The following is a 24983-nucleotide window of genomic DNA, read 5'->3' on the forward strand; positions in this document are numbered from 1 at the left end:
TCCTGATTCACTCAGGAACCGAGCAGCTGTGGATGTTTTTCCAGGGCCAGTGTTGGCAAGACAGGTTAAGGGTGAATACTACTCCCAAACATGGTCAGTGGCATTTATGAGTCAACAGAAGCCACTGTTTCTGATCTGATTGAGGCAGGTGATCAGCTATTAAAATATTTTTCAGCTCAAGCTGGGAATGAGAAAAATATAACTTTTTTTTTTTGACAACACTTTCTTCCCCTTTCCCTCCTCTTGGGTTCATGTACCAAGTAAATCACAATTACAATAACAAATTCAACCAGAATCAACAGAATTAGCAAAACACACTCGAGTGTACTCAAGCACTTGAGTTTACCACAGGAAGTAGCAGAGTTGTAATTAACAGACAGTAAGTGAGGGCATAAAGGGACAGGAGAGAGCCAGGATGTTGGCCCAGGAGCAGGAGAGGAAGCAGCCACTTCTTCCACTCCCCTGAGCCTGCCCTGACTCTGTACCTGCAGGTCCAAGCCTGGAGGCTCCAGGGACTGCTGGGGACATCAGCTGGTTGGTGAAGGGGAGGGCAGAGGAGGTTATTTTCCTCCTGAATTCACAAATATACTCAACAAGGTCAATTTATGGGAAGACATAAATTTCTAGTTTAAAAAATGCAATTAACCATTCTCCTTCTCTTGGACCAAGGCATATCCTGGGGGACTTCAGAGTTCCCTCTGAGCCCATTATGTTGATGAATGGTGTTCCTCCCCACCTGTGCTATGGAAATGCTACAGAAAGATGTAAATAAAAGATGGCTCAGACGGAAGGTCAGGCAGAGGCAGACACCCCATGTGTTCAGTTGCCCACAGCTTAGCCACACCAACAAGGAAGCTGCTTTGTGGACCAGGGCCTTCAGGAGTCTGCTCCTGGCCACTCACACAGTCCACTTCACTGGGACTGAGACCGTCACTGTGTGCCACTGCAGTTTCCTGGTGGTCTCATGCAGCTGCCCTCCAGTGTTGGTCTGCCAAGCTCTGCCTCTCCCATGGCCTCTCAAGACCATTCTGGCCCTGGTGTTCCCCCCAGTGTTAATGAGTTTTATATCTGGTGTAAGGCTTCCTTACAATTACCTTTTTTTATACTGAACTTCTCTATGTATTTTTAAATGATTATGCAACTTCACTTTTTCTTTTCATGCAATGCATCTAGGGTAAGATTATTTAAAAGCCTTTCAGACTAAGTTAAAATTTTCTCTGAAATTGTCATCATGGTGGTGATTCTGAGCCAACCTGCCTGCCTGCATTTCATCTAGGATTTGCTCCTCTGGATCTTGGCACGTGCCATGCACCCCCCTACAATGCGCTCCCCTGTCCAGGCTTCCCTCTGTTAAGATTAGGATTTAATATAAGCCTTTACTCTGCTCATATTCTTACATCATTAGGGAAATAGTGAGATAGTCTAAGTGAACACTGCAGATAATTATGATAATCCTTTCATAATAATAATTATGAAATCAGAAATTTGCTATTTTTGTTATATCATAAATGCAATTAAAAAAAAAAAACAGTTTAAAGCAAAGGCAGCCAGAATTCACTACGGTGGAACTTTTGACTTACTGTATCACATCTTACTCTCTACATAAAGTCATATAACACTATGACATAAAAGCACTTTTCCACTGTGGATTTAAAATAGATTTGGGAGCCAATCTTCACACCCTAAGAATATAGACATTAGAGAAAAGTTGAATGGTGAAGGACATGATGAAGGACAATTTCCTGTGCTGGCTGTGATAACTGGGTTAGAAACGGTAGAGAGAAAAATTACTGAGTGTCATTCACCACGGAGGCAGTATTGAATCCTTGATCCACAGGTGGACCATGGTAATCAGAGTACGGATTTGATGGGTCAGTCAATTTAGATAAGTGGAACGGATGTGGGCCCAGCTAACTTTATTGCATCACACTTGGCCTCATAAGCCTTTTTTGAGCCTTGTAAAGAATTTTGAGCCAGAACCAGAAGAGTCGAGCAAGACTTTTTAGTGAGGCTTAATGGACTGGAAAGTGGCAGGTGGCCAGATACCCTCATTCTCCCATTCCCTGCTCCTGCCAGGCCTCAATCAAAGATGACACATTCTTTCTAACAGAGATGGGAAATGCCCTTCAGAATCCTTCTTAACACAGCCCTCCAGAAAGTAGCACCATAGCTAAAGTAGCACCTTGCTCTCCCTCCTGTGGTTGCTGGAGGGTTAATATGTGCAGCCTCTATTTTGGTGGCTTTGGGGTCCTTTATACCACTTCTGAGTTTATGGCTGTGTGTATGATGGCGGGAATTCAGAGAAAGACTTTCTGGATAAGTGAGGGCTATCACTCCATTTTTTTTTGTAGCCAGTATCCTTATTCACTGGGGCCTAATCCAGTGAGTTCTTAAATCTTGAAAGGGGGACACAAGGACATTCTTTTGCATTCCAAGATGCAGAAATTAAAGTTTCTACTGAATTAAATTAAAGAAAAACTGTAGTGGCAGTTTTTGTCCTGAAATGATAATGAGGAGGCTCAGTCTGGAATACAGCTCAGTTCCCATTAGATTTCAGTGGGCCCTTTTCTATTAACTGCAATAAAATTTATCAAGCATTTAGGGTGACTATAGGCAGGATCCTGTGAAAGATGTAAATGGTACTCTCCAGAAGCATCCTTGCACTTCTTCTTTTTAAATACAGCATTAATAAAACCGGGAAACATGGTCTGGCATTGAGGTCAAGGGGTTTGGGTGCTTTTCAAAGGATGTGGAGATCTCCACAATGATGATTTTCATAGAGAAACTAGAAAATGTGGGGAGCCAAGCCAAAGAAAGATACCACCATGCATATGGAGTCAAGTTGGCTATCGGACGAGGGTAGCTTCCATTTTTATGGTGCAATATTTATCACAGTAGTGTTTAAAAGATCAAAAATTATAAACAAATTATAGTAACCAGGCAAACTGTGATATTTCTGGTTATGAATCATTATGGTCATCAAAAATGTTTATAAAGCATATGTAACTATAGAAAAAAACACTTATCTGAGAAAATCAGGGTAAAATTACATATATACTACATTTTTTAAAAAAGATCTGTCTTTAAAAAATATCCTGGAAGAAAATAAACCAAGATTATTTACAAAGGTTGTGTTCAAGATGTGGGATTATGGATTCCAATCCCTCCTCCCCTGCTTTTTTCTTCTTTTTCAGCCTCAAAAATCTAATTTAATGCCTAGGTTGATTACTGAGCTTTATATAAGATTTCATTTGATGCAAAAGTCCTGAATCTGAAAATCACGACTCCAGGCTGGCAAACAGTTAGGGACATTTGGGGGGCCCGCATGGCCTCCTCCCGTTTCCACTTCTGCCTTGTGCAGGCCTCCTGGCTACTCACTGCTGGCCGTTGAGGTTGTGTGTGGCTGCCTGTGTCTGAGCCTATCTTAGGAGCTTCCTCAGTCCCCTGAGTTCTAGATTCTAGGAGAGGGTCTTCTGATTTGCTTACCTGGGGAGTAGTCTTACTCCTGAGTATCACTGTCACTGGGCTCAGATAAGTTCATGAGCTTATCTCATGAACAGCGCCCTCTCCTGGACTCTGGGCCATTGCCCTTCACCATGTCACTTGTGCTTCTACTTGTCCACTGCCACTCTGTCAACCTGCCCCAATGGGAACATCGTTCTGTATTCCAGCCAGTGTGCCTGTGTTATGCAAGCAGGTAGATCTGATTACAGGGCCCAGGGAGCCTGATCTCAATGACTGGCTCCTAACTGCTTGCTCCCGTGATTAGAGCACCTTTGGAAAAGGTGTCTCTCTCCTTTGATTTATTATCCTGCCTACCTACTCCTTCAAGGAAGTAGTCACCAGTCAGACTCGGTGGGGCAGTCCTGTAATCCCAGTGTCTTGAGAGGCTGAAGCAGGAGAATCTCGAGTTCAAAGCCAGCCTCAGCAAAGTCGAGATGCTAAGCCACTCAGTGAGACCCTGTCTTTAAAACGAAATACAAAATAGGGCTGGGGATGTTGGTCAGTGTTGAGTGCCCCTGAGTTCAATCCCCAATACCAAACAAACAAACAAACAAAAAGGAAAGTAGTTTCCAATCCCACATCAACATGGGAAAGAGGAGGTGTCTTATGCATACAAAAGCATAAAATGTTATGTAGTATCTATATTGTTAGGGCCAAAAAATATCTTCTAAAACACAAGGAATTTTTTTTATTGAAAAGTTATTATAATTTTGGTTTATAATATCGCTATTGAGCATTGTTAAGTACTTCAATCCTAGATTATTTCAGTGGTCATTATCCATTATGAGCTAATAGAAGTCTTTTGAGCCTATGAAAAGTTGGGCCACCAGCCTGGCCTTCAGGTGGAATCACAGGTGGGGTGCTGGGCTGCCTTCCTGAATTCAGTTCTCTGGGCCTTCAAATCCAATGCCATTCCAGGCTCCAGCACAGGAAAGGCTCCAACTATGCAAAATTTTGCCAGGCCGTGTGGTTATTTTATTAGGTAAATAAATGTCTACAGATTTTAGTTTAAAACCACTGGACCCAACCCAGTTTTGTACAAACATTTTCAAAGGAGAAAGTGGAATATATTATCAGTCACTAGCTCTCATAATTATAGTGTTTTTGGCTAAGGATCATTTTCCTTCTGCATATAACATCTGGAATATTAGCACAAAGGATGTCTTTAAATAGAGGTTAGCCTCAGTAGAACTTACTTAAAATACCATTAGATACCCTAAATTCTATACCAAGTGGGACATTAAAATGGGGACCTTCCTAAGGGAAGGTTCGTTCATCTTGGCAAAAAAATTGGGACATAAACTTTATAGAGTCATAAATCATAAAAAATGAATTCAGGGATTGGTTGGAGGAATACTGAAGGAAAAAGGTGGAGGAGGGTGGTTAGTTCTTTAATTCCGTGAATTAGAAATGAAACTTCACCTGGAATTCTAACTTCAATTTTTCAACTAGAGCTTTTGAATACAGCTTAATCTGTGAGGTCACAATATGACCTTGTGCTATTGCATTTCAGAGATTCTAAAATTTGGGTGGGTCAAAATCATTTGTTCATTGCATTTAAACAACTCAAGCTGAAATCTTCAACAAACCCATGCCAAAATCCTTTTATATTTTATATTATGAGTTAAGGCATCTACTCTTATAATCCATCATGTTAAGCACCCTGGTCTCAAAGAGCTGACAAATACTTGTGCTTGTCTTCCTTTATTTGTAGGTTATAATATGTAACCATGCTGACATTTATATGGAATATCACCTTGCAGTTGGTTCCCTTTATTTTTATGTAGCATCTTCTTAAAACTAATGGTTTTACCGTATATTATAAAGTATCTCATTAATATTACTTTTATTTTGCCTGCTAGGTAAGTACTCTAGTACTGAGCTACATCCAGCCCTCTTTTAGTTTTAAAATGGTGATTTTCCCCATTCCATTATTTCCGGTTTCTCTCTTTTCAATACATGAAACTTTTTTTTAAGAGATGAATTTAATCACTTAGTTTTACTATGATTATTGAAAAATCATAAGGTAAGATGATGACATCTTACTTTTTGGTTTTTTCATTGCTGTTTTTGTTATTTTTCTCTGCATCTGTTTTCTCTTTCCAGGTCTTCTGCTGGTTTAATAGTTTTTAATAATACCCCTTCCGTTTCCTCTGTTTTCCTTCACAGAAAATTATATTTTTATTCTTTTCATGATCACCCATACATTTTTTTTAACAATCTAAGATTTCTTTTCAGCTACATGATTTTTTCAGTTCAAAAAATAAAAACAATGGTGCTTAAATACTTTCATGACTGTGAGGTTCTGAAAAAGGGCACAGAACTCTTAAAATTCATTCATAGATGGTCAGAAAGAGGAGTGCATGGAAAAATGTCCTCAAATGTTTAGTGTTCAGCTTGACTTATTTTTTTCTAAAAAAAAGTCCAAAACAATTTGTTTTTTCTGTACTCCAAATCTGAGGATTTTTAGTACCATCTATTAAACACCAACTACCCCCATCTTACTGTTGTCTAATTTTAATCTTTTTCAACACACAACTGTTTGAACACTCGACAGTTCACCACTGCTTCTTATACACTATGCTTCCCCTGATTTTCCCCATAATTCATCTTCAGTAGTAATTTTAATGAAGTCAGTAAGTGGTAAACTCTATTGTTCCATGTCTGGAAAAGATCTGTGGGGTAGATATTTAGCTGGGAATAAGATTCTAGGTCGATGGTTATTTTCTCTCAGCAATCTGCAGATAGTACTCTATGGTCATCTGGTACCTACCGTTGCTCATGAGAAGTGTGTCACCGATCTAATATTGTTCTTTCACTGGTCATCTGCATCTCTTCCTTTTCTGTGACATTCTGCAATTCACTCTGACGTGTTCAGATTTACATTTAGCTTTGTTTATTCTGTCCAGTATTCCTGGTACACTTTTAGTCAGAAGATCAATATCATTTAGAATATTTCATCCTTTAATTGCTTCAAATATTGCTTCCGTACCTCTTCTCCAATCTTTTCTCTGGATATCCCCTTGGGTGACTATTGGAACCTTATAATCTTTCTTCCTTATCTCTTAAATCCTTATCTCTTAATTCTTCCTTATCTCTTAATTCTTCTATCCACCTATTTTTGTCTTTCTGATTTATCTTCTTGGTGAATTCCTTACATCTAATTTCTAACTCACAAATGTTCTCTTTTACTCTATTTCTTAAATTTCAACAACTCTATTTTTCATTATAAGATTCATAATACCTTGGAAATACCCTCATGTTCTTGTTTCATGTCTCTTTTTGTTTTGTTAAAGTGGAAGTTATTTTTTTTTTTATATTTTCAAACATCTTATTTTAAAGACTGTCACATTGTTTCTTAAATTCATCTGAAGTAAAATTAATGTTCATGTTAAATTCATGTTCCAATAGATTTTGCTGCTGTATTTCTTGGTATTAGATTTTTTTCATGTGCTTTGGAATCTTTGGTCTGTAGGCTCATTCTATGTGGAAGATTCGTATTCCTCCCCCACCCTCTGAACCCTGGCCTCCTTCCTGTTCCTGTTTCTCTCTTATTCCCTCTGTCCTTCCCTTGCAGTTTTGTGGTTACTTTTGTCTGGACTCCTTAGTCCAGAACCAGGTCTCATATGTACTCCTCATCCAATGGCGACAGTGAGAGTACTGCAGATCTAGTTACAAAGCAGCAGATGGTTTGGTTCACTGACTAGTTATGAGTCTGTGGTTTTGCTTCCCCACTTCTCTAGGTCTCCAGCCTCTTCTAAAGCCACAGTCCCAGGCGCCAAACAAGCTGCTGTGATGTTCAACTTCCTTTGCTTCTCAGTGAGGGGAAGTACGGCTCTCACCTGGGCCTTGGTTTGAGGCTATGGCCCACGTTAACAGGGCCACCTTTAGTCCCTTGCACCCTGCAGGGGCCAATTCCTGGCCACCACTATCTGATTCTGAACAGAAGCCCAGCTGACTGTTGCTTTACCATTGCTCACCACTCTGGTATTAATTCATGCATGGAGACACTCTTATTTTTTATTTATTTAGGTTTCTTTCTTTTTTTTTTTTCTTTTCTTTTTTTTACATTCTACCCCCTATTGTGATGTGTTTGGGGTGGAGGGAGTAGAAGACCACTGTACTGCAGGGAGCCTTGTACAGGTCATTCATGCTTCTTTGCTAGAGTGTGATCTGTCAGTGGTTAACCCTTGCTGAGCCCAGAGGTATGGGTGACCTTGGACCTAGGTAAGGCGACTTGCTAAATCAGAGGAAAGAAGCTTGGTAAAATGTCAGAGTCTGTGCCACAGCCATGGCACATGTTTACTGAAATGTGATTGTTGGGGGCAAATGGCAATGCAGATTGTCAGACATCAGTGTGATTCTGGGCATGTTTCATAGAGACTGTCAGATATTATTGTATCATAGTAGTGACTTTTTCATAAGGTGTTGCTTCCAATCTTTCAGTTGATTTGCAAAAAGTTCCAATATTTGAAGCATGTTATGAATGCAAAAGTCATAATCGTATTCTTTATTAGTAGTCTATTCTAAATTTCTGGGAGATTCTTTTTCCTCATTATGGGACTCACTCAGTGCCAGGCAGGTACTCTGTAAAAGTAGCCTTCGGAGATGATGGAATTTTTATTTGACTTGTGCTTTGCTTAGCAAATCACCATGGGAATCTGAATGTCTGATATAACCTTTCAGATGATGGTACTGTTTTTCAATAAACCCTATAAAAATTCACAAGCAGAGTAAAGTGAAGAATGCAAGTATGAACACGAAACAAAAAGTACTTAAATGATAGTGTAGGTAAAGATAGGTTATTGTTTTTGTTTGTTTTTCTAGTAGTTATCTCCATAATTGAAATGTCATTAGCTGACCTATAACCCATTCTCTGCTAGAAAAAGCAAATTCCAGATGTGGGTTCCACTTGGAGGAACAGTGATTTTGCATCTTGGTTGTCTGTGATTCTAGTCTTCAAGGCCCAGGAAGAGCCAGGTGGCTGGACCTCTGCCACTAAGAGTCTGCTGCGAGAGCTCTAAGTGGTGCCAGGTAGAACAGGCATGCACTAGGCTCCTGGGCTCCAGGGCTCTGCTGTCCCGGGCATTCAGACCTGCACGTGGCTGGCAGCAGCCCTGGCCTGCAGGGGGCAGCACTGAGTACACACGGAAAGGTATAGCCCATGGAATCATTGACTGATGAAACCTTTAAAATAAATCAGGTTTACAGTGAGCCCATCCCTTATCCCTTCCCAGTTCACACAGAATAGGGACCTTGTCCTTGTCCCTTTTCTGTGTGTGGGGGATGGCAAGTGTGACCTTCCTGAATGGTTTGCGGCTAGATCTTATGGAGTGTACGATTTTACCATTTTCCATCTTTTTTATAACTATGGAAATATATTTAAATTTTGACTGCTGAATGTAATACCAGAAGGAAAAAGTGCTTGTAAAATTTAGGCCAGAGATCAGAAGGACTACTGCATGTTTTACTTCACAGTTAATTATGAAGTAGAGGGAAATGAATCACTGGCCCCAAATCTGTTCACTTCACCTGTTAGAAGGTGCCCACAGGGTAGGAAAGGTCTCTGCACAGTGCAGTGTTTGCTGGAGGGGATACGGACCAGAAAAACCAAGTTCAACCAGATCTTCCCAACAAACAGGAAATTCTGGAGTGTAAGAATAGTAGGAATTCCAGGGAAATCAAGTATATTTTTTAAGTATTTTATACCATAAATTTATTTATGACTCCTTTGGGCTACACAAGTTTCTGAAAGCCACAGAAACTGTCTTAACCCTGTAGAATTCTGGTGATTTTTCCTTCCCAGTTGAAGAGGTTTAGAATTCCTTTTTCTTTCTTTCACATCCAATAGTCTAATAGTTTTGGCCTAAGAACCTGAAACAAACCACAAAAGTCACACTTTCAAATTCTGGTTATCCAGGACATAAACAGCATGTTTGTAGATTTTTTGGGGTGTGGTGGGGGATGAGGCATGGCCTCTCGTTTCTGTGGCCCTATAGCTTCAACTCAGAAGGTCACAGTCCACCCACAATAAGTTTAATGAAAAGACACTGAAAGTAAATAGAATTATTTTTTCAGATTGACTGGAAATTTCCGTTTTCTAGATCTTAGTTTCATGAGTGACTAAGAATTGTCTATGTGAACTTCACCAAACTATTCTATTATGAATGTTTAAAATTTCTCATAATGTATAGTAAAAAGAAAACAAAAATCTCAGAAAAAAATATTGACTGTGAATATAATCGTGTCTCCAGTCAAAAGTTTTTTGCATTCTTTTTATCTTTTTCTAGTTTGCTTGTTCATTTTGTTCATTCATTCGTAGCCTATCTCTCCCTCTGTCTCTTTTTTCTTTGTGGTGCTGGGGACCAAACCCAGGCCCTGAATATGCTAGGCAAACACTCCACAACCAGCCACCTCTTTCTCTTTAAACTTCCTCTTGAAGTTTCTTGGACTGTTTCCCAGTGGGGAGGAGACCTATATGAATCCTCAGACTTCCACCTTTACAATTTCCCACCCGAAGTCTGTTTAGAGACATCATTTCTGACCCTGTCATTGGCCCTGCTCCCTAGATTATTTCTGCTCTGGAATGAAATAGCACTGCATTTGGTGTAAGGGAAAAAGCTGTAAAATCCAGCCCCTTTAACACACAGCTCTTTGGGATTTTTCTCACGCTTCCTTACTGGGTGTTCTCTCGTGTTTTTATCACACTCAGTGATGTTTCAGGGCGCATGCACTCAGCAAACCAATGTGAGGCCAAATTCCTGTCCTTTAAAGGCTGTTAGAGTACCCCTATTCCTTTCATTAGTTTTTTCTTTTTCTTACTGATGCTCCCCTCCCCCCTTTTAGATGAACTATCTGTGGATCAGATGAAGGCTCTATAAATAACACAAATAAATTGAAGTCACTAGAATAATTTCTGCCTACCTAAGGATAACAGGTGTCAAGAGGTATTCGAAAGTTTCCTAGGGGCTGGGGTTGTGGCTCAGTAGTGGAACACTTTTCTTTTCTTGCACGTGTGAGGCACTGGGCTCGATCCTCAGCACCGCATAAAAATAAAATAAAGCTATCGTGTCCATCAACAACTAGAAAACAATGTTTCCTAGCTCTGCTTTCCCCCAAGTCTCTCAAATTGAGAATCAAAGAAAAAGCAAGTATTTTAGGAACTCAATTTAAATATACATGCTGCATCGATGAGGGGGGTCGAGTCCACAGACCAAGTGTATGACTGCTTATCATTTAGACACATGGTGAAAGAATCTGCAGGAGGAAAAGCAGTCTTCCTGGTGAAAAAGGGAACCAACATTTGGGCAGAGGCTCTTTCTCTGTCTTATCATGAACCGTTTTCAAAACCACAGGAGGGAAGAATCCATTCTTTGAAAGGAATGGAGAAAGTCTTCCAACTCACAGAGCGGTCCTTCGGCACTGCTGTTGCTGGGCTCCCAATGCCAGTGGGTCACCATGTTGGGCAGTCTTGCCCTGCCCGGGGGTCTATGTGCTGGAGCCAGGACAGCAAACACCAATGTCCACAAGTGCCGGGTGATGTGACTGCATGACTGGGGACTCTGCATGAGGCACATCCTGTGGAGAAGGCTGGGCAGATGCCCAGGCATAATCCCTGTCTCAGCAGGACAGATGCCAGCTCCAGCCAGTCATTGCCACATGGAATTTGTGCCAGGGTTTCCCAACTTTCTGATTTTTCAAGGGAAGCTAAAACCTGGATTTTATATAAAATCACCTACTTCTTAAATGTTAGTACCAAATTTAAGAAAAAAAAATAAGTGAAACAAAATACATCTGTGAGTCAAACATGACCCACAGGTGACCAGCATGTGCCCCATCAGTGTGCTAAAACCACTCCAGATTTGGGGACCTCCTGAAAAAATACAAGATGTGACAATTTGCTGTGCTGTGTTTCTGACAAGAATAAAGCTGGAAAATACAGAACAAGTGAGATTTGTGTTGAAACTACAGTGCATAAGATATCTGTGGAACAGGAGAGGGAGCTCTGGATTTGTCCCCAGACGGCCTTGATTCTTATTAACTGGTTCACAATGGATGAGACACTTTACCATTTTTGAGCCTGTTTCCTCACTCCTAAAGTAAAAGAGGTAATACCTCTTTCTTTCTGGGAATCAAAGAAAGAGTGTTTGGAAATGTTTTATAAACTAGAGGGCACAGCACAGGGGCCGGGAGTGCAGAGATGCTTTGATTTTTGAAAGCACAGATGAAAAGCTTTGAAGGATTCCGCAATACTGGATAAAGTGGTGGTGGAAATAAAGGCCAGGGCCATTCGACTCAGCCCCAGATGGAGACTTCAGTGAGAAGTGGAAGACACAGGGCCAAAGCAGAAGGAGCCAGTGGTAAGGACAGGAGGAGAGCTATAGTTCCCGGGAGCAAGACCTCACCAGGAATGGCAAGGCCACAGTAAACCCCTGGCTAGTGAAGTGGTGACAAACTTAAAATCACAGGAGGCTTCCTACTCTGGAATATTTTCAAACACATAACCTACCTCCTCACCCGTAAGTCACAAAATATAAATTCTTTTCAATACCAGCCCAAGAAAGACACAATCAGAGGAGATCATGATGCAAGAGTATTATTATTGATTCTAAAACTGCAGATGATTTTTTGAATTCTTGGCTATTCTGAATTATCAGCACCAACACTCTCACCTACAAATTTGAATTAGCAATTATTTTTCAATACTTTGCAAACCTTTCACTGGGAGAATACAAATTTTTACTGTGGGGTTGTTATTGGTTGTGCCCCATAGGAAGCCACACAACTCTGTAAATTCTTTGCTTCTTAACTTTAAGAACTAAAGGATAGATTGTTTAATCAACGTAAAATAAGCCTAAGAATGCTGATTCGATTTAAGGAATAGAGAAAATAAGGGATTATTAATGTTACACAATTTTAGGTATAACCAAAATTTCACAAAGCTCCAGTGGAGAATTCTTGACAGACCAAGACCACGAGGCAGATGGTGTCCAAGATGTTCCAACATCTGGCCCAGGGCCACCTCCTTTACAAGATTCTATATTTAGCAGGAGACATATGCTGCTCAGTCTTACAAAAGGCTCAGGAGAAACTCATTCTTCTTATTTCACTTCCTTGTCCTGGTTTTGTTAGGCCTAGAGATCTATGTTATTGACATTCAGAATTCTCAATTTGATAAATTCATTGGCCTGAAAACATACATTACAGAAACTGCAACATCCCTGGTGGGGTGCTTCTCCTTGCCAGCAGGGACTGGGGGAAGCAGGTAGTTACTAACTTGCAGTGCTGAGTCCCAAATGGGTCTATGGATAGAACTGTATTTCAATATAATGTGTTTTCTTTGCAATTCTAAGTCTTTTATTATGTGCACTTAAAAACATTCTCAGAAGGTCAGCAGGCTTCACTAGATGCTAAGGAGCTTGTGACGTTAAAGAGATTAAGACGCCCTTGGTATTGAATAGTTTTCTTTAGCAGGATGTCAAAACTTGCCTCCACTGTACAGTGGATTTCCTGACCTGTATTCCAGCACCCAACCGCATCTGGACCAGTGAAAAATGTCAACAGATTTTTTGACTGAGATTTTTAAAATTCTCCTTAAAAAACTTGGGTAAAACTTCCATTTCAAAAAGTTGGAACAGCAAAACTATAGCAACCACCAACAAAAATTTTATACAAATAGAGTCCTCTGGGTGGTTCCAAGTACCTAATGCAATTTTTATATTTGCCACTTAATCTAGAATAGTGGTCCTCAGAGTGTGATCTGCTGCTTGCAAGAAGGACTCTGAGACCCTTTCAGGGATCCACAAGGTCAAAACTATTTTCATAAGAAGATCAAGGTGTTACGTGGCTCTAGGTGGTGTCGATTTTGTGCTAACAGAGCAAAAGCTACAGTGGTAAAACAGCTGTCTCATTTGCATGAGTCAAAAGGGACCAGACTGCAGGACCAGCCGTGGTATTCTTCACCTCCACATTCACAACAGTGACAAACATCTAGTGCTCTTGAGAAAGTTTTTGAAGGAGTAGTCAAAATGGTTAACCACACTAAAGTTCAACCTTTGAGCACATGTCTGGTACTGGGGATTGAACCCAGGAGCACTTAACCACTAAGCCACATCCCCAGCCCTTTTCTGTATTTTATTTAGGGACAGGGTCTCATTGAGTTGCTTAGGGCACTGGCTAAGTTGCTGAAACTGGTTTTGAACTAGCAATCCTCCTGCGTCAGCCTCCAAAGCCACTGGGATTATAGGCATGCACCACCATGCCTGGTTATGTCTTGCTAATGTTTTATGAAGAGATGGGGCAAATTCTGCATGCAGAACTTCTGCTACTGAGCTTATGGCAGTTAGCTGTAGTCTACAGACTCACTTCCAAAGCGATATGCTTACATGTCTAGAATAAAATATACAGGACTACAAAGGAAACCAAATATATCGAATTATTTACCAAAATAGTCAAAAATTGTGATAAGTAGTATGTGTGCTTGTTTCATGTACTGAATAGCAAGATTTCTCAGTGGGTCTGAAATCTATTTAATATCCATCTGAGTTCTGATAGTATTAAAATTTTGAGATATCTCTAATAATAGTCTTTGATATAAAATACTATGTATTCTATTGGTGATATAATAGGCGTACTGCTGTGGTTTGTTGTCTACAATCTAAAATGAAGAAGTTGGTATGCTGGTGAACCTAGGATGCATATTTTCTATTGGAGTTCACTGGCCCCTGGAATTTACCCACTGACCTTTCAGGGCATCCTTGGACCCCCTATTAAGAACACCTGCCTCACGGGCTGGGGAGATAGTTCAGTTGGTAGAGTGCCTGCCTTGCAAGCACAAGGCCCTGGGTTCAATCCCCAGCACCACAAAACAAACAAACAAGAACAACAAAAAAATACCTGTCTCAGAACAGTCTTGATTCTTGATATAAATAGCATCCCTGGTTACTCCTGGGCCTCTTCCCTTGCTTTATATTTCTCCTATGCTTTTTATCACACCTGACAGATCGTGTACTATTTTTCTGTTTGTTTACTATGTCTCAGCCCACCAGGGTGTTGGCCCTGTGATAGGTGGGTCTTTGTCTCCCTTGTTCTCTGCTATCCCAGGGCTTAGCAGGGCCCACTCCACAATAAATGCTCAATCAATACTTCTTAAGCAGATGACTAGATATAATCAGCTTCCGAATCTCACGGGGTCTACAATGGAACCTTCTCTCCTCTTCCCACTTCTAGTTCATGTTCTTAATATACTGTCACTGTGTCTTTCAATGTTTATGCCCGTAAGCATTGTAGCTGCAGTTACAATTCAGATAACTGGAGTTATCACAGAGACACACTGGTGCTTTAAAAAGAACTTCTCAATTGTCATAGTACATCTAAGCACTGTCCCTGGAGGTCCGGGGACTGTCTGCCTGCTACTGTTTCCTACTGGCTTCCCCAGAAGAAAGGCAAATGACTGAAGCACAAACCAGAATTTTATGCAAAATCCCTAAAGTAAAGCTTTTGTGGTTAAGATGGAAAATATGAATCTGATCTGAATATCTGGGATTGCAATTTTATCTATGAAAACACCCTGGTGTCATGTGAAACAGTTCAAACAGCTAAATGGAAATGTACCATCTCGTTAGCCTATCACTCAACATTTGCTTTGGCATCTCAATCTTAATACATTGATTTACTTAATGATTTCAATTTAAAAACAAGAAAAATCTCATTGGCATCAAATTTTAGTTTTCTTTCTCCTTGAATAATTGCATTATGCATAGTTCATGCCTATTACAGAAAATATCACTAAGCAAAAGGAAGAAAATAAAAATCAACCATAAATTTCCCACACAAAATTCATAATTTTAAAATGAAAGATAAAGAGTATAAAAATATAAAGGATACAAAAATATGTTGGTGTATAGCCTCTTTCAGAAGTATTTTTTAGTAAGAAGGCCAATTTATCTTACGGTGGGTTTTCTCGATTGTAATGCCAAACTCCAAATAAAATATTAAAAAGAACAAAGAAAGCAAAAGTCTTTGAACTTTATTACTCTATACTCTTGATTTCTTTTTTGTAGTTCAATGTGAGATTTCAAGAGAGGCCGACGTTTTCAAAGTTGGATTTTCATTGACTTCAACATTTTTTCATCCAAATTATAATAAATGAGAAAGAGTGAAACTGACAAAGTAAAAACCATCCAATTCCAGAAGGCACAGGAAAAGTTTGTTCTTCACCATACGAACTGTCAATTCCTCACCCTTTCATTTGGAGTCAAGAGGCATGAAGATCCTGAAGGGTCGGATTAGACAGATGCATCAGCCTCCATGACTGGAAAGGGTTATGGGTCTGCACTGGGTTGGTTTCTGCCATTTATTGGCCCCCTTCTTGGAAGCCTGAACACGGTTGCCTTACATTAACAAGGTCTCTGTGCGCCTGGAAGGAGACAAGACAGAGTTGGGGACAATGCCGTTTCCTTCTGTGCTTTCGTTGTCAGTAGCACACAGGCTTCGGTCAATGCAGTTCAAATTGGTGTTCATTTTATGGGAACATGGATGGAGGCCAACCACTTGTTTCCCCTTTATTTTGGTAACAGTCTCTTGGGTTATTTCTTCTCTCCAACATCTTAGCCATCCTGAGTAATTTTTTAATTTAATGCTCGAGGCTTCTGTTGAGTCAGTTAACGGGTGTTGGTAGTAGGCTTATGCAGTTTGTGAAAAGTAATAGGGATTCAGGACCTGCGTGTCTCTGTGGCTCAGCCGCCTCACAACAAGGAAGACTTGGAAATCTCTGTCCTCCCATACTCCACGCTCCTTTCTCCCCACCCTTCACTACCACAATTCCTTTTGAGCCATTTGAGCTTTTTAGCCAAGATTTTCATTTTGGGGGGTGCATTCTGAGGCCAAAGAACCCCGCCTTCATGGAACTCCTACAGGCCAGAAACAGTTTCTTCAAAGGGCTCAAGGCTTCAAATGAGGACAACAAAAACCCAGGGATCAGATGCTTCTTGTCTTTCCAAAGCCTTTGAACATTTAGCACCCCCTTTTTCTGGCTGGGGGACTGATGAGGTTCCCACACTTCCAGGAAGGAGCAGATGTGGGCTGCAAAGTTCGCTGCTGGACTCCCTCCCTGGGATGTGGGTGAGAGAGCGACAGGCTCTGAGCTGCCGCTTGGTGGGCTGGTGAAATGCCAGATGTGAGGGAGGGGTGGGGGGCAGAGCACAGGGCTGCATCCTTGGGCACAGGTGGAAATGGAAAGAGGCCCAGATGAAATGGAGGTAGGCGTGTGGGACACTATGCATGCTGTGGGGGTGGACAGCTTCAGGTAGGGACCAGGGAAGCTTCCAGAACACACCAGAAGAGAGATGGCTGTAGTCACCGGGTACTGCTGCTGTTGTATTCATAGGAATGGAACAAACCAGGGAACCGGACAGCGTTGCAAGCCCTGCCTGGCTGTCTAGTCTCAGGATCCAGTCCTTCCTACTTCCTGCGTCCTGCTATTTACCCAGCAACCTTCACTGCATCAAGCTGCTTCGAGTTATGTCCTCTCTGCATCAAGCTGCTTCGAGTTATGTCCTCTCTGCCAGGCTACCTTCTACTCATCCTGCAAGACTCGACTCAGGTGTCTCTCCCCAGGACATGACCTCCCCACATCTCCACTGAGGCACGGAGACAATTCCCTGAGGTTAGAATCCTGGCTACGTGTCTACCTGTCCCCTGAGCTTGGATTCCTTGAGAGTAGCTTCTTTCTCTCGTTTCTGTGGCCCCCACCCCACCTTGGCTCAGAGAGGCAGCTCAGTGCCTGCTTGGCTCAATGAACGCACGTTTGCTGAATAAACACACTTGATGAAGATCAAGAGGTCTGCAGAGAAGATGAAAGTTCCATGGCAGCAGCGATTTTTGTTCCTGTCACTGTTTTTCAAACACCGGGAGGAATGCCTGTCACATAGTACGTGCTCAAGAATTTTTAAAAAATAAATTAATAAGGAAGACATATTTTTACAAGTGGCATAGAAGTGGCGATTCACGGTTCTTTTGCCTTGCCACAAGTGTTCAAAGAGCTTCTCTAGCGGCAGTGATTGCTGTCATGGGAGACCAGCATTCTTACCTGGGAGCAGACTTCCTGGCACAAATGGATCCTTCCACAGCGTGCTCATGGAAGAAATATATTTAGTGGTTCACAGAGCCGAGTTTGAAGTGAACCTAAGACCAGAGACTTCTGAAGTCTCAGGGCCACCTGGGGCACACCACGTTGTACAGTGGCCACAGTCCCCTTGGGGCATTTCTCGTCCTCCTAGCCCTCCCCAGGTTGCTCTCTGCAGAGCTGAGCTCAGGCCCTGGTGAGGACACTATGAGAGGAGAGCGGGGCTCTGAAGTCTTTGACACTCCTCCCCAATTCCGGGTAGTGTGCACGTTTCATTCCTCAGGCTGGAAAGTGCAGAGCTGGGAGGATAACCAACTTCCCAATAAACCGAGTGGCCTGGAGGCAGGTGATGACCGTGTCTATATCCTGGCTCTCTGGGGGGAGGAGGCAGGAAGCCCACCCACCCCATCACTGGCCTGTAATGGATGTTCCAGTTCTCTTAAGAAAAGGTCATCTTGAGGTTGAAGCACGCTTCCCGGCAGTGTCTGTCCTGATAAATGGAAGATTCAGGAAGAGATACCACTGTGTCAAGCACGTCCTTTTCTATGAGTCCACAGATGTTCCCAGTCCCCCAGCATCAATAGGGTAAGGACGTCTATCAGCCTCACCTTTGACAGCAAATATTTATTGAGCAGCACAGTGTGCAGAATACAGGATATGTAAGAGGATCACTCTTCCTGTCCTTGAGATAATTTCTATATGGTAGGGAGACAGGGACGTGGTGGTGATGGCGATGTAGGGAAGGGCGAAACTCAGGGCACAGCAGCCTCTGTTGCAGGGATTCGGAGGGCAGGGCAGTGGATGAAGGGATTTTTTGCACTAAAAATGTATCATTGAAATGTAAAGCCAATGGCATGTAGTCAAGGCTGGAGGGCTGGCTGTGGAGTCAGACGACCTGGGCTCAAGTCACTGTGTCCTGATATATGCGTACCAACCACCTCTCCAAACAAACATACACAGAGGCCTGAGGTGTAGCAACTGCAGATTCCTGTGGTGTAAATATTCCTCACATGACCAAGTTCAAGTAATCATCTTAACATCAGCTGCTGTGGTTTGTCCCTTTCAAAACACACGTTGGCACTTAATTGCCAAGGTAATAGTATCGGGAGGTGGTAGGGCCTTTAAGAGGCATTGGGGACATGAGGGGTCAACCCTCCTGAAGGCATTAATGCCATTTTCACAAGGCTGGTCAGTTCTTAAAGGAATGTGTTGTTCTAAGGTAGATGTACCCCTGATGTCCCTGCCTCTTTTCATATGTGCTTGCTTCCTTCCTGACTTCTACCTGGTTATAAAGTAGCATGGGGCCCTCACCAGATGAAGCTGCCTGATCTTGGACTCCCCTGTATCTACAACCATGAGCCAAAATAAACCTCTTTTCTTTATAATGTACCCCGCCTCAGCTATTCTATTAGAGCACCATAAAATGCAGTAAGACGTCAACTAACCAGCACAATTTTCCTAAAAATTCCAGACTGGTTCTGAACCAACTCTATCACGCTACCAACTGAAACCCAGAGTCTGCAATTTACTAGTTGTATGAACTTAGGCTTGTAACTTGGAGTCCTTAGGATCTCCTGTGTAAACTGCATAATCTCTTAGAAGGATGCTATGAACATTAAATGAGATTGCATATGTGTAGCAGCCATGAATCTCTCCTGCTTCAGGGAGTGTGGGAGACCAGTGGTCCTATTGCTTTGTTCTGAATGCACCACCACATCAGTGCTAAGGCCTTGCTTTCCATGGGCTGCTCTCAGCCAGTGAGCAAGCATAGCAAGCCCATTCTGGCCAGACACAGGACTCCTCTGATGTGTGATTTTGGCTTGAAGACTCCCCCTCAGCCTGTCTGAAAGTTTCTTAGAAATTCTTTTGCCCCTATTTTTCACAAGGATCCTACCTACAGGGTCCAATGGCTCTTCTCACTTCCTTTCTTCCTCATGGGCATTTTCCCCACAGCGAACCTCTAATACATCCGATTTCATCTTGGCATCTGCTTCTTGAAGGACCTTCACATGCTAATCACTCTGGACTATACGTATAGCAAGTGCTTGATAAGTATTTGCTTTTTAAAAAGAAAAGTTATGTGGAATCCCTTAACCTCTTAGTTTCTAAGGACCTACCTCTTCCCTCGAAGAGTGATCCTGGGAGAGAACCCTGAAGATGCTTCCTACCTGGGCACGCCTTGGTCACCACTGGTCAACGTGGCCCAGACTTCCCCACCACCATCTCCATTTTTTCCATGTCTTTTTTGCCTGCTGTGTACGTCCATCTGGCTTCTACCCACATGGCTGAAGAGAAATTAATCTTGCCAAGATCACTGGCTTTTATCAGACAGTAAATCCAATGGTCATACTTTTTATTAATATTTTGTTCCTTCTGGAAGCTTCTGACAATGATGAGCAATTACCACTCCCCCAACCACCAGCCTCAAAACCTCTTCTCTCTGATTCTGTGACACCTCGTTTCTATATTGTCCTCTTCCTGGGACTCTTACTTAGCTTCCTTTGCTTCCACATCCTCAGTGAGTGCTAAAAATGGCTGACCCATAGGCTGTTTTACCCTCAGCCTTAATATATACCACAGAGCTATAATACATTATCTTCAGCAAATAATTCCTGAGCACCAACAATACTCTGGACATGATCCCAATCCTCAAGGAATGTATGTTTTAGTAAATTCATTACCCTCTCTTTAGATTCTGATACCCCAAGTCCACACATCCAGCCCAGCCCTCTTCTGCCTGCTAGAGGTCTTATCCGTATGTCCTTCAGACACCTGGAACCCAGCATATCCAAAGCAGAACTTGCTTCTCCTGACTCTCTGTTCCTTTGTCCCCTACCCTCTGAAGCACTACCCATCAAACTGATCTAACCAGAAGCCTGAAACCATCCTTAGCTCCTCTTCCTTTAGCTCCATATCCAATCACACACAAAGCAACTATTGATTTAGCCTTATAAATGTCTTCATTTTTTCTATATCTCTCAGTTGCTTTACCGTGACAACACTATTCCAAACCAAACATCTTCCCTTTGCTCAAGATTTTAAATGCAAATCCTATTGTATCAATCCCTTTCTCAACATCTAGCTAAGACTCTTCAATATATTTAGTAAACGGCCTCCAATATTTAGGATATTTCTTTAAGGTCTTTGATGCCTGAGTTCTTGCCCACCTCTCCAGTTCATATCATGCTCTTTCTCTGCTTTCTAAACTCCAGCCACATGAGACTCTTGCAGTACTGGGGATTCTTGACCTATGCACATAGTGTTCCAACAGCCTGATCATCTCTTCCATTTGTTTAATGTCTGTTTTCTCTGATAGATTGTGCGCTCTGCCGGCTGAAACCACAGCTGTGCTTTCCATCAGCGCATCCTCCGCATCTGCTAAGAGGCTGACTGCCGAGTAGGTGCTGAGCATTTGTTGAAAGAAAGAATAAATGCATTGACTGTATTGGAATATAAATTGTCTAAACATTTATGCACATGATGTACATAACCAGTTGCAGATGGGTAGATTCATTAAAAGATGTTGATAATAAAATGCAGATCTCCCAGGCTTATTTATATTTAAGGCAAAGAACCTAGAAAAGAAGAGTTCAACTTAAAAGAAAGCACCTCAAATTTCAGTAACTGGCACTGAAATTTTAGTGCGTGTGTGTGTGCACACGCGTGCACGCATGTGACCATCAGGCAGGTTGGTGATGATCAGCTCCACTTACGGTGACTTGGTTAATATGGTTACCTGAAGGTGAATGTGTCCTCCTTTCCTGGTCAGACGTTAGATTGAACTTAGCTGTCTTAATAAGTGGAGCTTAGAGGATTGAACATGTTTCAGAGACAGCTGGGTTTTATAATTCAGTTTCAGAACTTACATACCCTTTGATGACCTTCTTGTCCTTCACAAATTTGCTCCTGACATTCTATCTCCTAAACTCACTTCCTCTGATGAACACTCCATTTGGGTTGGCCTCTACGGTCCACAGCATCAGCTGAGGGCTAACGCCACACGGAGGTTCCTTCCTTCTTGCTGTGGTCCCAACAACTCACATGAGCAGCTGAGGCAAGATAGACTTCATGTTTCTTTTCTACCTTGATGTGCCACGTTATGGCTTGGATGTGAGGTGTCCCCTCACGTGTGAGACAGTGCAAGAAAGTCTGGAGGAGGAATGATTGGATTGTGAAAGTCTTAACCCAATCAGTGAATTAATCCCCTGATAGGGATTAACTGAGTGGTAACTGAAGGCAGGTGGGGTGTGGCTGGAGGAGGTGGGAACTGGGGCATGGCTTCGGGGTATACATTTGTATCTGGCCAGTGGAGACCTCTCTCTGCTTTCTGATTATCATGTGAGCTGCTTCCCTCCGCCATACTCTTCCTCCATGATGTTCTACCTCACCTGAGCCCAGAGAAATGGAGCCAGCTGTCTACAGATTGAAACCTCGGAAATTGTGAGCCCCTAAATAAACCTTTCCTCCACTACCGTTGTGGTCGGGTCCTTTCATCACATCAGAAATAAAGCTGACTAAAACGCCCTATGACTACCTGAGGTCTGTTTTGCTTTGTTTTGTTTCCTTTTATGAATGCCCTGGGAAACCCTGTTCTCCTGTTTGACTTCTTGCTTGCGGATCATTTTCATTCTTGTCTTGTTTGTAGCCACCTCTGATTACCAATGGTGACCTGCTCATAAGTCAAGGCCTACCAGTAGGATGCCATTCCAACAGACGCTGGTAAACATTTTAATTGCTTCTTACCACAGCTTTGCCTTTTGCAAAATGGGACTAATAAAACTATCTTGGAGAACAGCACATTTTTTTGGAAGACTATAGATTTAATGAGGTACTTTGGGTTTCTTAAAGGATAGTCCTTTAAAACCTTGGTGTTAACTCACCCCTTGATGTAAAATAATTTATTTTGACCGAATCTTAACATTCTCAGTACTAAATGTGGTTTGGCAAGAAAATTAAGCACAAATTGTCCTCTGAAGAAACTTGGCTCTCACTAATAACACTTAGATTAGATGAGATTACTTTTATCTGAAGCATTAAAATCAACACTGGATGAAATAGGGAGACCAAAGTAGTTTTAGGTATAAGGTATGAAACACACAATGTCTTATCTCAGTATGGAAGCACTTTTCCTTGAAAAAGAAACATTCTGAAAATTAAACTTTGAAGAATCATTGGACTAATGATAACATTTTATTGACTTATTAAGATTAGTACCTACAGGCAAGTGCTCATAAATCTCACGTTTAAAGGTACTGTTTGTTAAGGCTGTTAAATATAACAGAAGTCTCTTTTGTTTTGATAATAAAATATTCACTCAACTGAGTTGGCATAACTTAATTTTATCACCTGTAATAGATATATTCTGAGATCCACTGTGCCCTGGGCAGACCCTGTAAAATCCGCAGGAGCAACGACTAACTTCTCTGAGAACAATCAAGCAACGTGCTATGGCGTGACTGATCCCCTTCCAAACTCAGGTGTTGCCCAGGTGATAGTGTTCAGGGGTTGGCCTTAAAGAGATGACTGGCCATGAGGGTTCCTCCTGGTGAATGAGATTAGACTCTCACAGCAGGGCCTGATGGGTGGGGGGGCACCTGCTCACTTACCCTTCTGCCTTCCATCATGTGAGCGCACAGCACCCCTCTCTCTGGAGGAAGGACTCAAAAGCCAAAAGCAGTCCTCACCAAAGGCTGGCACCCTGCTCTTGGACTTCCTAGTCTCCAGAACCATGAGAAAATAAATTTCTGTTCTTTATAAATTATAGAGTCTCAGTTATCTTTTTATAGCAGCACAAACAGACATTTTACAGTCTAAAAAAAAATCAGTCCAGCTTCATCGGCAACAATGGCCTAGGGCAACTGAGATACCTGCACATAAAATACAGATATACAAACTGAATGAGTGGGGAAACTTGAGGCAGATGTGCTGACACAAGTGTCTATTCCTCAAACTATAAGTTGACCAAATATTTACTAGGTCATTTACTCAACACATTATCTTTGAATGTTTATTTACAAGCACAGACCCTGTTTTTTTGGTTTTGTTTTAGGTGCTAAAAGAAATGCTAGTGAATGAGACAGACAAGTTCCCTGCCCACATGCAGCAGATCCCAACACTTTCCTATGTGCTGAGCTTCAGAAAGGGAATGTGGTGTGGAGATCGGAGTGAAGATAGTAGCTGTCTCCAGGAGTTGACGGGCAGGCTGTGGAGGACCAAGGAAACAATTTTAGAGCCACAGAGGACAAGGAAGCAGTTTAGCAGAGTGGTAATATGAGCTCTTCAAATACAAAGCAGTACCTGGAAGACAGTGTGACCTCAAGAGTCAGAGACAGGGCAGAACACACAAGCCTCCAGAACTCTAAAAAGGGAGGGTCCCCCAAAAGTTGGGACCAAGAGAGATCAGAGGTGAAAATTTGGAGGATGTCTAGGATATAGACGGAAAGAAGAAAGAGCTGAAGCCCTCACTGCTTGGGGTGGCAGCATAAGGAAGAGAATGGAAATGGAAATGGGATTTTTCTTAAGAGAGGATGTGAGAAGCTTGGTGTGATCAGCACTCATTTGGGAAACCAGTAAGTCAAGGTTGGCAGGATGGGTCCACATCAGCAAGAGCCCTAAAAGCTGGAGGAAGAACTGCAGAATTCATCACAGCAGGAAGCAGCCACCGAGCTCCTTGAGCAGGGGTTAAATGGCAGGATGTGAAGTGCTATGTCAGAAAAGTAACTGGCAGTGCCCTGCCAGGCAGGGGCCAGGAAGACTGGTTGGAACCTGACATTAGCTCGGAGGTTGCCTGCCACACACTCAAACGAACTTGAAGGCTGTGGTGCAGGCAGCACCCGAGAGAGTGAGGAGCTCAGAGACATGCCAAAGGGAAAGAGAGGTTCCACTGAATGGAGGAAAACATTTTTTTAGAAATCAGAATCATGTATATAGGTGATTTAGGTATTTTAGTAAAAAATTTTAAGTAACATGAGTGATCAGCTTGGACAAAAACAGACAAGGCAATTGGTTTGAAACAGAATTTACAAAAGCCTTATAGGATACCCTATGGATGTGAGTACTTGGTGGAGATGTGGGCAGAATATCCACTAGAAAAAAGAAATACAGTGAGGCTGGAGGAGACAGAGACAGAAGCTGCTATCCAAAATGAAGAATTACTCAGGCTTTAACCTGGGGTTGGCACATAAAGGTAAAAGGCCTAAACTAATTTATGATATTAATGATCTAAATGCAATCAGAGGAGTAGCCAAAATGACAAAGTTCAAGTCTCAGATGAGCATGAAGATAAAACAATTCAAGTGAAGGGTTTATTCCCTCATATCCACTTAGCTTCCAAAAGCAAAGGAAAACAAAGAAT

General features: G+C 42.0%; 1 protein-coding gene and 1 long non-coding RNA gene across 4 annotated transcripts in view; one reads left to right on the forward strand and one right to left on the reverse strand.

Moving 5' to 3' along the window:
- The window catches only part of UST (uronyl 2-sulfotransferase), a 277664-nt gene that overhangs the window by 59520 nt on the left and 193161 nt on the right, over window positions 1-24983 (reverse strand). The window lies entirely within an intron of this gene.
- LOC306665415 overlaps window positions 1-24983 on the forward strand; it is a 461853-nt gene that overhangs the window by 25258 nt on the left and 411612 nt on the right. The window lies entirely within an intron of this gene.

This window comes from Sciurus vulgaris, assembly GCF_902686455.1.
Source record: "Sciurus vulgaris genome assembly, chromosome: 7".
NCBI classification, from domain to species: domain Eukaryota; kingdom Metazoa; phylum Chordata; class Mammalia; order Rodentia; family Sciuridae; genus Sciurus; species Sciurus vulgaris.